At 39.2% G+C, this 13,054-nt stretch overlaps 1 pseudogene; it reads right to left on the bottom strand.

The window, feature by feature from the left end:
- Positions 1-11,835: 11,835 nt before the first annotated feature.
- LOC113935178 lies at positions 11,836-11,930 on the bottom strand (annotated as a pseudogene).
- Positions 11,931-13,054: the final 1,124 nt, after the last annotated feature.

Below are 13,054 nucleotides of genomic sequence, written 5' to 3'. Positions count from 1 at the left end.
CATCAATAAAACTGAACATGATTCAACTGTTCATACACAAGTCTCCAAACACTGTTAGATGTTTCATTTCTCCTTATTCCCACCAATAATTTAAAAAAATCAATGTCAATACCCAAAGCTAAACAAAACAAAATAAAATCAAAACCATCAAAGCACAAGAAAAAAGAAGGGCTTGTATTCTGGGGAGAGGGAGGATAGAAACAAAATACAGGTAACAACAGACTAACAAAGAAAACTTAACCGTATACTTTAATACCGTGAATACAGTTACTGTTTAATGACAACCTGAAATAGCAAAAACATGGGAGTCAAACAATAGAATCTTTCCCATCAAGCAAAAGGAAGTAAAACAGGAAACCTCTTCTCTCTGGACAATATAGATACTAAAACAGCTGTTAGTCAGGATATGGAGAAAGGAGGGGGTTAGACAGGTGGTTTGAATCTACACATGTGCCCCTAACTCTCCTGAATTCTGATACTTCACTCCCACTCCCAACAACCCTTCCTTTATGTAGACTCTCCAAGGGAGAGCTACCATTAGTCATGGAAATGAACCAAATCCTCTAAGTATACTGGAACAGAAAAAAAGATAGTTGCTCATCACTCTTCCAGAGCATCTGTACATAAAAATATCTACTTCCTTCCTTACAGGAAAAAAGAAATGAAAAGAAAAAATAAATTCACTAGGAAGCAAAGTATACAAAGACCAATATATATCTTTGAAATTTGTAATTAACAATTGATTTTTGTTCTTGTATATCCCATTAATCTAAATAATTTGGCATAGAATCTAAGACATAGTAGCCATTCAATAAATATTTGCTGAGTACATGAATGAATAAAAATATATCACATAGCCAATATTCTTAAACTGAAGACAGCAAGGTTATTGTTTCTCCTCCAATGAATTAAGTACAGCTCCTGCCACAGCAATTCTGTGCATTCAGTATACTTGAGGACATTAGGAACTAAAGTTATTATACTAAAAAGAAATCAAATCTGTACACAAAACAAATGTATACTGTGCACCTACAATGTATAAGGCTCTGCACTTGGCAATCCTGGGTCACTACAAGAAGTGTAAAACAGGGCGCCTGGGTGGCTCAGTCATTAAGCGTCTGCCTTCAGCTCAGGTCATGATCCCAGGGTCCTGGGATCGAGCCCCATATCGGGCTCCCTGCTCAGCAGGAAGCCTGCTTCTCCCTCTCCCACTCTGCCTGCTTATGTTCCCTCTCTCGCTGTGTCTGTCTCTGTCAAACAAATAAATAAAATCTTAAAAAAAAAAAGAAGAAGAAGTGTAAAACAAGGCCCTGCCCTCAAGCTACAAGTCTATTTCTCCCTCCTGCTCCGGGTGATGGGAAACACTGGCAAAATCAGTGAGGCAGCTAAGCCCACAGCAAATGCCCTTCCTGTGAAAACATCCTTGGCTGTCTGGCTGTCTCACAGAGGGCCGTGACCCCAACCACAGGCAAGAGCAGGAACATCTGAAGGAGCACAAAGTCAGATGAGGTAACAAGAGAGCTAAATGGAAGGGACAAATGTAAGCGATAGGGCTTCCTGCCCTGCCCTGCCCTGAGTTAAAGGTTTATCATCCTCTGGCTCTCAAGAGCTCCCCTGTTTCGTCAGCCATCCATAAAGGTGACTGAAATATCATACCAGTTCTGAAAGGGTAACATAGTTTTTTTTAAAAAGTGATTCTCCTTGCAAATACAACTGACTAGTAATCCACTATGTGTTTATAGCAATTTGTTCATCCATTTGCCAATTGAAAAATGTTTCTAATTTTTGACAATTATGAAAAAAGTCATTATAAACATTTGTGAACAGGTTTCTGTGTGGCTATATATCTTATTTTCTCTTGGGTAAATATCTATAAGTGGGATTGCTGGTCACGTGTAAGTGTATATTTAACTTTTTAATAACTGCCAAACTCTTCTTTTTTTACCTCTCCAGCCCTATAACTGTCAAACTGTTTTCTGAAGTATCTATACATTCTGCATTCCCACCAGTGATGCATGTGAGTTCCAATTTCCCTGTATCCTCACTAGCACTTTGTGTTATCAGTTGCTTTTAAATTTTTTTATTTGATGGGTAGTGGTATGTTGTAGTGGTTTTCATTCGTTTTCATTCATTCATTCATTCATAGCTCCCTGATAACTAATGATGTTGAGCATCTTCTCATATAAGTGGAGAGGTGGTTTGGAACCACAATATTTGCCATTTGTCTTGAATATTTGTTTACCTTATAATATTTGACTGTTTGCTGGACAAATTAAAATTATATTTAGTGATAGTTTAAGGCCCAGCATGATGTTAGGCCTTTTTTCTTCTACAAAATACCTAAGTACTTTAGCAGTCTGGGACCAAGCTTTGAGGTTTTTCTGCAGGCTGGAATAAAATCCAGACCCCAAACCCCATGCTTCCAGGTTGTAGCCTTTGAGTGTCTCAAGAGGAAGAGATATTACATTAGGGCCTCTCTGTCTTTGAGGGGGATGAATGCCAATCCCGAAACCTTTGTGCAACTGAGTCCTCAAAACCTTAGCTCTGTGTCTCAGCTGCTTTCAGTGAGTTGCCAAAAAGCCCCGGAACCAAATTTCAGCCCTTGTGTTCCGGGACATAGTGTGGGTCATTTCCCAAGATTTCAGTGAGGCTCTGCCTTTCAGTTTCCTTTTGACTATCGGTAAATCCTCCTTTGGTTCACCTTTTTGAACTCTAATCATTTCCTTGTTCTAATTTCTTACTATCTAATTAGGTCTCCAATGCATGCAAGAATGTGTGTGTGTGTGTGTGTGTGTGTGTGTGTGTGTTTTCAATTGTCTTGAATGGGAGGTACAGTTGGAATTCTCTCGTTTACCAGTCCTTGAATCTGAAATATGGACTAATATTCTAAGGGGGAGACCAAAAATAAACAAATAAACAAGTGAATAGATACATATTATGTCAGGTGGTGAAAAGTGCTATAGAGGAAAAATAAGGAAGAATAAAGGATATAGGAATGCCAGGGATTGTTGAAGAGTTGTCAAAAAAGATCTTTCCAAAATGATAACATTTGGGCAAATAACTCTGAAAAGTGAGAGGTAGTTGTTCTAGGAAATTTTGGGTGTAGCTGGAACAGAGTGTGTACAAGGAGAACAGGGGGCAAGATATTAAAAATGTGGAGTCAGAGAGGCAGCTGAAGGTAATGTCAGGTAGGGCTTTGCAGGTCATACTTTTTTCAGATTTTACTCTGAATGAGGAGTAATTAAATGTTTTGAGCAAAAGGGTGACTTGATCCTACTTGCAATTTAAACAGATCCTTCTGGCCTCTATGTTGAGAAGAGACTGTGGTGGGGAACGGATGGGAAAAGGGGGAGGAAGAAATGGTCCCATTAGGAAGTTACTGAAATAATTCAGGTGAGGGGGTGAAGTATGATGAAAACTTGGACCAAGAAAATAGCAATGGAGGTGGTGAAAAGTGTTGAGATGTTTTATATACAGTATTTTGCAGCTAAAGCTAACAGGATTTACTGATGGTTATAGGGTACAGAGGAAGACATGAAATAAGGTATTTGCCTGGGCAACTGGAAAGATGGATCACATTTCCTGAGATGTGGAAGACTGTTCAGGAGAGGTTTGTCGGTGGAGCAACTGAGGACGTTGATGTAGAATCAGGGGTTTGATTTGGTACAGGTTAAGTTTGAGATCCCTATTAGATATTTGAGTGAAAGTGTGAGTAGATGGTTGGCCATGAGCTTGTAATTTAGGAAAGAGGTCTGGGCTAGAAATGTAAATTTGGGAATTGTGGGTATGTAGATGCTTTCAAAGCTAAGAGACTGGGGATGGCATTACCTATAGAGCAAATAAAGACAAAGAATTAAAACGTTTTTAGGCTAAACCCTGAAGTGTCTTAACACTTAGCAGTCAGTAGATAAAGAGGACCTGACCAGCCAGTGGAATAGAAGGAAAACCAAGAGAAACTGATGACTCAAGCCAAATGAAGGTTTCAAGAAGGAAGCATGATCAATAGTTCTGAGAGGTACAAATAAAGCCATGGATTAAACAGTGTTCAGGTCACTGATGACCTGGACAGGGGCTATTTCAGTAAATGAGATTGATAAAAGGAAAATGATTCTTCTTTTTCTTTAAAAATAGCTTTTATCAAGTTTAACACAGGAGATGATGCTTATTGTACCAACATGAGATTTACTAATTTTCCTCTGAGGCAGTTAATGTGAATTACATTGATAAGCCAATTGCTCAAAGAGGTTTTACTTATTCTGAATAATCTCATCATTACTTAAATTAGGGCCTTTAATACTCTCGAAAGACATACCTTTACTTAAGAAGGAAAGGGTAAATTTTAGAAAAGTAAATCCAAACAATAAATGGCATTGGCATTAGAATGACATTTGGTCTTTGAGCAAAACCCAAGGAAAACAATTCTAGTAGGACCCTCTGGGCAGCAGCAAATAACAGCCTTGCATGCTGTCATCTAGACAGATAGAAATGCTTCCCCATGCCTGCCATGAAAAACGCTCAGGGGTCTGTCCCTTTATTTATCTGAAGTATTATTTCTTTGACCTCAGAAATAGCTTTGTCTACTCTACTTCTGAATTGTTTTTTATTTTGCATATTCTCAAATTTCTCTTATTTATCTAATATTTTCATATTTTGTGAAATGGGAGCAGGTGGGTATTACATAATTTTTGAGCTCTTATAAAAAGCAAAGAAACATTTAGAATCTTAAAAGAACACAAGCAAGCTTTCATGTCTACAATTTCTCAAACATCTTCTCGAATAAGAAAACATTAATAATAAAACCTTGAGTACTACAATTATTTCTAAATTCTGTATATCACTATAATTAGTTCTTCCAAACTTTGGTTTAAACATAATTTTCTTTTCCCCACAGAATGTATTTATTCTCTAAATTTCCACACAGAATAAGAAATTAAATTTTCCTTCATCAGAAATAGTTCCTGATTGTCTTTCAATTAAAATTTTTGTTTCAATAAAATATTAGATATGTTTAAGCTACTTAAGATATTTAAAATTGGGAATGGTTCCTTTTTAAGCTCATTTTGATGCCTTTATGGACACAGAAAACCTTTTGGTTTGAAGAAAAATAAGGCAAACTAATTGCATGGTTACAACATAACAGTGTTTAAGAATGATAATGTTGGAGACCATCATGCTTGGGTTTAAATCCCATGTCTTCAACTACCTAGTTTCATAACCTTGAAGTAAGCCACTTAATCTTTCTTAACCTCATTCCTCATCTATAAATGGGGATAATAATACCTGCCTCAAAGGATTATGATGATGATTTTACAAGATAGTATATGAAAAGCACTTAACACAGGGCCAAGCCTTGGGTAGGTGCTGAATAAAAAATTACTATTGATTACCATCATCATCATCATTGGAACTGGACAATCTCCAAAGTCAAGTAGCTTAAAACAAAACAAAACAAAAAAGCTAGAGTAAGTATGATCATTGCCAAAGGTTAGAATTCGATTTCACGAGGGAGATATCTATATTAAGGCTTTAACGATAAAACACACTAAAGGGGAAAGGTCAGAATGATTCATTTCATTCCTTGTGCTGGATGACAAGGATATATACATCCTTGGATATACATCTCAGGTTAGCCTGACAACAACCTTGGATATACATATCAAGTTAGCCTGACAACAACCCCAGAAGGGAGATAGTATATGCCCACCTTATGGATGAAAAAATGGGAACTCAGAGGGGTGAAGTGATTTGGTCAAGACCATACAGCTGTTAACTTGCAGAATCACCACTCAACTCCAATTTGTTTGACTCCAAAGCCCTGTTTCAACTCAACTTCCAAAGTAGAGTCACTTTGGGGATGATTTCAACTGGACCACTCACCCTCATCCAGACTAGATTTGAATTGAAAACATGAGCTTGGGGGTAGCACAGGCCTTATCAACGCTCAACTTTTATTCTCTCTCTTTCTTATCCATAATCTAATCACACCAAAACCCCAGAATTAAGAGAGTTAGTAAGAACACCTGCTGCCTGCATATAGCCTAACTCTGCTGGCTCGAATCTGCCAACTCTTCTCTGCATGGAGTTGGAGTATTTCACTACCCTGGATAGTGCCTTTCCCCGTACTGAGCGAATCCGGTGGAGCCGGACCGGGATTGTATACCTCCTGTGGTCCTAGGAATGCAGCTATGATAATTACCAGTCAACTTTGCGGTGAAGAAGTTGCCTGACTCAGCAAGCTGACATTTCCTCCTACACAATTCTCTCCAGTTCGTTGGCAATGGTATCCAGGAGAGGCTGGAGAATTCTGATAACAGCTTGCTGGTTGGATTCCAGGAGAATAGCTCAGATTCTGCTGAAGACTCATCAGAAAGTGAAGAAATACTGACAAAGAAAGTTAACGATAACCCCTTTGGAAACTTTGACTACCTCTACAGATGCCTTCACAACTATTTAAAGCATTCCCTTGGAGCTAACTGAGACACCAGAAAATGAAACAAACCCCATGAATGGAAATTAACAATCAGGCTGTGACCCACTTAAGTAGGTGTTATGCTGCTTGCCAAAGGCCTGCCAGAGAGCACACCCTGGGTTAATGGCTTGGTGCCTTCGCTTTCATCACTTTTAGATGGAAATTACAATTGTCTCCTAATTCCCTTGCAGAACTGTGCCCTCTTCCTTCTTCACCTCCATTCTTGCTAACTTTTCTTAACTATTTAACTACTTCATAGAACACAGCAAGCAAAGAACTAGAAAAGGTGGCAGGCTCAAACAATTGTGGATATTGACATGTTGTTATATTTACCATACAATATAGAAGTCATTGAATCTTGAGTGAAGACACCGTATTTGTGTAAGCTGTGGGCAATACTTGGCACACTCAGAGTGATTCATAAATGTTCTTTAAAGGCCTTCCAAGCTCAGGACCCAATCAATACCTCTAGTTACACTTCCTTTGCTATTTATTTATTTTTTTTTAATTTATTTATTTTTTTAAAGATTTTATTTATTTATTTGACAAAGAGAGAGATAGCGAGAGCAGGAACACAAGCAGGGGGAGTGGGAGAGGGAGAAGCAGGCTCCCCGCCAAGCAGGGAGCCCGATGTGGGGCTCAGTCCCAGCACCCTGGGACCATGACCTGAGCCGAAGGCAGATGCTCAACAACTGAGCCACCCAGGTGTCCTTCCTTTGCTATTTAATCTACGCTCTTATCTAGCACTGTCTAATACGAACAAAATGTGAGTGACTTATGTCATTTTAGTTTCTAGCAGCCATCTTTAAAAAATTAAAAAGAAGATGAAATTAATATTAATAATATATTTTAGGGTGCCTGGTTGGCTCAGTTGTTTAAGCGACTGCCTTCGGCTCAGGTCATGATCCTGGAGTCCCGGGATCGAGTCCCGCATCGGGCTCCCTGCTCAGCAGGGAGTCTGCTTCTCTCTCTGACCCTCCTCCCTCTCATGCTCTCTGTCTCATTCTCTCTCTCTCAAATAAAATAAATAAAATCTTTAAAATATATATATATTTTAACCCAATGTATCTAAAATATTATTTTAACATGTAATCAATATAAAAATTTATTAATGACATATAACATTCTTTTTTGAGGGGTACCAAGGCTTCAGAATCTAGTGTATTTTTTTAAGAGTTATTTAAGAGCATGAGCTGGAGAGAGAGCACGAGCGGGAGGGTCAAAGGGAGAGGAAGAGAGACTCTCAGACTCTGCACCAAATGCAAAGGCTGATGCAGGGCTTGATATCAAGACTCTGAGATCAGGACCTGAGCTGAAACCAAGAGTTGGGGGCTTAACCGACTGCACCACCCAGGCACCCCTGGAATCTAGTATATATTTTACACATACAGCTCCTTTCAATTCTGACTAGCCACATTTCAAGTGTTCATTAGCCTGACATAGCTAATGGTGACCTCATTGGACAGTACAGCTCCAGCCAAAGAAGTTAGAAGAATAAACAAATAAGGAAGTAGTACAAGTTCTCCAGAGGAAAGGAAACACAGAAGGATTTAAGGCATTCTTGTTGTATAAACTTTGCTCCCCAGGAGGGTGTGTTGAGACTCAATAGGAATTAACCCACACCATTTGGTCTAATTTTGAAGGAAGCAGAAACTGAATGAAGAAGATGTCCAAGTTGTGGAATATCTTAAAGGCACAGAGCTTTATAAGCTAAGAGTTTTCGGCCAAGAAAAAGACTGTTTAAATAAGCCTGTGAGAATGATGAGAGATGTGAGGATAGGGGAAAGAAGGATCTATTACTTCTGAGATCCTTTCTAACTGGAGGTTTTATGATTCCATATTTTCTATCAACTTTGTAAATGAATACTTTTGAAGTGTTTTACAAATGTTTATTCTTTTTAAATAATTTAACTATTCAATCTAAAATGTTGTCTATGCACAAATTCAGGGAATGAAAATTTTAAGTGCCAATCCCACCCTAAACAGAGGAACATGGTTCCACGTTTCTGGGGTTCACATAAAAAAAGGTTCTAACTTATTTGTAGGTACTTTGCATAGTTGCCTAAAACACTGACTTTGGAATCTGAGAGACCTAGGTTCTAGTTCAGCTCTCCTAGTTTACAGGAATGGCAACTTTGGACGAGTCTTGTAAACCATCTACATATTATCTACATGATGGAAATAATAATATCTATCATCCAAGCTTGGTGAAAGAATTTACTTAGATAATATGCAAAGCTCCCACAAAATTCTCCATAAATGGTAGTGATTATGCCTTGCTACTTTACAGTTTTGATTATTCAAGTATAGCCATTCCCATCTAGTAAAATCTTTGGAATGGTTTCTTCATGTTGGTGGAAATATTCCTTATAGCAACAGCCAAATAAGTGGCTTTATAAAATAATACTTCTTCTAACTCCAAAGGGCTCCCTTCCAAAACAGCCACTTAGGAACAAGAGCCACTGAAAAGTGAGTGATGTCCTCTCAGTTCCCATGGCAGGAACTGGTTTGTGTAGCAGCATCAGACTGAACTGAGAAGAACCAGGGACCAGACACATCCTTTGCCAGGGGGCTCCCAGCAGAGTTCTTGCAGATTATTCTACAGTGTATTGTGCCTCAAATTCAATTCTAAGCTCTAGTTGTGTGACTAAAAGCCTAAAGGAGAAAAACAAACAAACAAAACAAACCCCCCAAACAGCCTCAAAGTCCTCTGGCAACAAGAAACATGTGCTATCCCTCTACTAGGGCCAAAGGGCCAAGAAATGCATTTCCAATTTGTAGCTCTCCTACCAAGCAAACACACAGAAGAGGTTTCCAAATAAATGTACATTCATGAAGAATAAACAAATCACGGCGGGGTGTATGGATGGGAAGCAGCACAAAATTTATTAGCCATCTCTGTTTGATAGCACACATTTAGAGGTCTTGTCAGAAAACGGCACCTGCTCATAGGACTCACTTTCTTTTAAGTCACAGCTTTACATCATTGGCTTATTCTGCAGACAATATTGCTCATTCCCAAAGATTTGCTTAGTATTTCTAAAATATCACACCGACTAGAGTACTTTGATAAGCTCCATTGTTCAGGGTCTTGGATCCTTGACTGATAGGCCCCACCCAAGGAACTGGTGCATAAAATAGTTAACTTCAAGGTCGAGAGCCTGGTTTTGAGCCAGACAGACTGACCATTAGAACTTTGTACCTACTCATTACTAGTTTGTGATCTTGACAAATTACCTTAGTCTCTAAGCCTCAGTTTCTTCTTCTACAAACTATGAATAAAAAGATATCTACTTCATTAGGATTGTTATTAGGATCAAATAGAAAGTCTATAAAGTGCTTAGCATAGTGCCTGGCATGTGGTAATATTTCAATAAATGTTGGCTGTTTTCCTACATAAGACTGATGAGAATGTGTCTTAGCAGTTTCCAAAAACTGAAACTAGAAAATTGCCAAATGATAGCAATCTATGCCATCCCAACAATTTATACAACAGAGTAGGATTGCAGCAAGACCATTTACCTGGCTCCACACAAAGCTCCTCAAGAAGAAAAACACCTCTGACTAAAGAACAGCCTGTTAGAGTTAGAAGAGCTCTTCGAGACCAATTTTCTTTTCTTTTCCAAACAAACGAAACCTCTGAGGGGTAAAGTAACTTGTCCCACGTGAAGAGCTAGTTAGAGGCAGGGCCCAAGTTCAAATCCAGATTTCTTGACACTTAAGTCTATGATCCGATACGTTCAAATGCTTTTGTGGTTAAAACAATTCTTGAAATGGCAAGGCATGACTGATCATAGGGAAAATCTCCTGTATTTCTCATTCATCCCATTAACCACTCATTTGAGACTCCATGATTGTATTCTAAGATGCTCTCTCAACAGCAAACAGAGAGCAAATGACTACATGCAGCTGCAGCCCTGAGAGCCGTCACCACCATCAGGGCAGATTTGCCTAAACTCATTTGACAATAAGGCACAATGTGTGAAACACTTCATCAAATGCCCATGACCATTCATGCCAAAGAACTGGGAGAAATCATAGAATTCTATCCTCTCACCTGTAACCCAAGAGGTATTTGTGGCAGGTGAAGAAGGTTGTGCCAGAGAGTCTCTACAATGATACCCAATAATCCCCACTTCCTGGTATTCCCACCCTGCGGTAATCTCATGCCTTAGAGTGTGGACTGAACTTATTGACTTGCTTCTAACAAACAGACTATGGCAGAAGTGATAGGATGTCAATCCTGACACAAGGCTATAAAAAGATTGCAGCTTCCATCTTGGCCACTCTCTCCCTGGAGGAGCCAACTGCCATGCTGGAGAGGGCCACATGAATAAGCTTGGAAGCAGATATTCTGAGGCCTGATAATAATCATGTTAGTGAATTTGGAAGCAATTTTTCAGCCCCAGTCAAGTCTTGAGATGACTGCAGCCCCAGCTAACAGCTTGACTGCACTTTATGAGAAATTTTGGGCTAATGCACCAGCTAAGCTTCTCCCAAATTCCTGACCCACAGAAATTGTGAAATAATAAATGCTTACTGTTTTAATCTGCTAAAATTTTGTGGTAATTTGTTACATAACAATAAATAATGAATACAAAATGCAGACATGTTTGGGATAAAGCACCCCTGAACAGAAGGCTTGATGCAATTGTCCCTCAAAGAGCAAATATTATCCTTTTTTTAAAAAATTCATTTAGCCAACATATAGTACATCATTAGTTTCAGACACAGTGTTCAATAATTCATCAGTTGTGTATAACACCCAGTGCTTATCACATCACATGCCCTCCTTGATGCCCATCACCCAGCTACCCCATCCCCCCACCCACCTCCCCTTCCCCAACCCTCAGTTTATTTCCCAGGATCAAGAGTCTCTCACAGTTTGTCTCCTTCTTTGATTTCTTCCCATTCAGTTTTCCCTCACTTCCCCTATGATCTTCTGCACTATTTCTTATATACGAGTGAAGTCATATATGAGTGAAACCATATGATAATTGTCTTTCTCTGACTGACTTATTTTGCTCAGCATAATGCCCTCCAGTTCCATCCATGTCTGTGTAAATTGTAAGTATTCATCCTTTCTGATGGCTGAGTAATATTCCATTGTATATATATACCACATCTTTTTTTTTTTAAGATTTTATTTATTTATTTGAGAGAGAGAGTGGGAGAGAGCATCAGAGGGGAGAGGGGAGAGGGAGAAGCAGACTCCCCGCCGGGCAGGGAGCCCGATGTGGGACTTGATCCCAGGACTCCGGGATCATGACCTGAGCCGAAGGCAGTCACTTAACCACTGAGCCACCCAGGTGCCCAATATACACATCTTCTTTATCCATTCATCTGTCGATGGACATCTTGGCTCTAAAAATATGGAACGCTTCATGAATTTGCATGCCATCCTTGCACAGGGGCCATGTTATCATTCCAATTTTAGTATATGTGCTGCTGAAGCGAACACAAAAAGCAAATATCTTTATTCTCGTCACAGATAGTCCAGAAAAACAGTAACTCATTTTCTGTGAGACCCCTCCAAGGCTCTATGAAAATCAGACAATTATATGTGTGTATATCAGTGCTATTGCCTGGGCTGTGAAAAGTGGGAAAATTTAGTTTGTTGCTATCCTCAGTGCCTGGCCCAGGTTGGCTTTCTAGAAATAATCATGAATGAATGAAAGATCATCCTAATGGCATAAGTATGGATCTTCACCAGTATCACGGAGATAATATTTTTAAAAATACCTTCCATTATTTCCTTAGTAATTTTTTATTAATCAAAGGGTTATTTTTTTTAAGATGTTATTTATTTATTCATGAGAGACAGAGAGAGAGAGAGAGGCAGAGGCAGAGGGAGAGCAAGAAGCAGGCTCCCTGCCGAGCAGGGAGCTCAAGACAGGACTTGATCCCAGGACCCTGGATCATGACCTGAGCCGAAGGCAGAGGCTTAAACTATCTGAGCCACCCAGGTGTCGCTATCCAGGGGTGATTTCTTTCCCATGCATCCCAACTGCCCTAAAGATAAGCCAAGAATTGTGCTGTCCTAGGGAAGGAGGAGGTTAGCACCAACTCAAACAAATGTTTTGGGTTTTTTTTGAAAATCAGAAAAAAATTTTATGAAGCAACATTTTATTTTATTTTTTATTGAAGTATAATTAATATAAAGTGTTATATTAGTTTCTGGTATACAATATAATGATTCAAACATTCTATACATTTCTCATTGCTTATCAAGATAAGTGTATTCTTTTTTTTTAAAAAAGATTTTATTCATTTATTTGAGAGCGAGAATGAGATAGAGAGCATGAGAGGGGGGGCGGGTCAGAGGGAGAAGCAGACTCCCTGCCAAGCAGGGAGCCCTATGTGGGACTCGATCCCGGGACTCCAGGATCATGACCTGAGCCGAAGGCAGTCGCTTAACCAACTGAGCCACCCAGGCGCCCAAGATAAGTGTATTCTTAACCCCCTTTATCTCCTTCACTCATCCCCCCACTCACCTCCCCTCTGGCAACCACCAGTATGTTCTCTGCATTTAAGAGTCTGGTTTTTTGTTTGTCTCTTTTTACTTTGTTCATTTGTTTTGTTTCT

This window comes from Zalophus californianus, chromosome 13 (genome assembly GCF_009762305.2).
Source record: "Zalophus californianus isolate mZalCal1 chromosome 13, mZalCal1.pri.v2, whole genome shotgun sequence".
NCBI classification, from domain to species: domain Eukaryota; kingdom Metazoa; phylum Chordata; class Mammalia; order Carnivora; family Otariidae; genus Zalophus; species Zalophus californianus.
The sequence above is the reverse complement of the archived record's forward strand: the minus strand, read 5'-3'. Positions and strand labels throughout refer to the sequence as shown.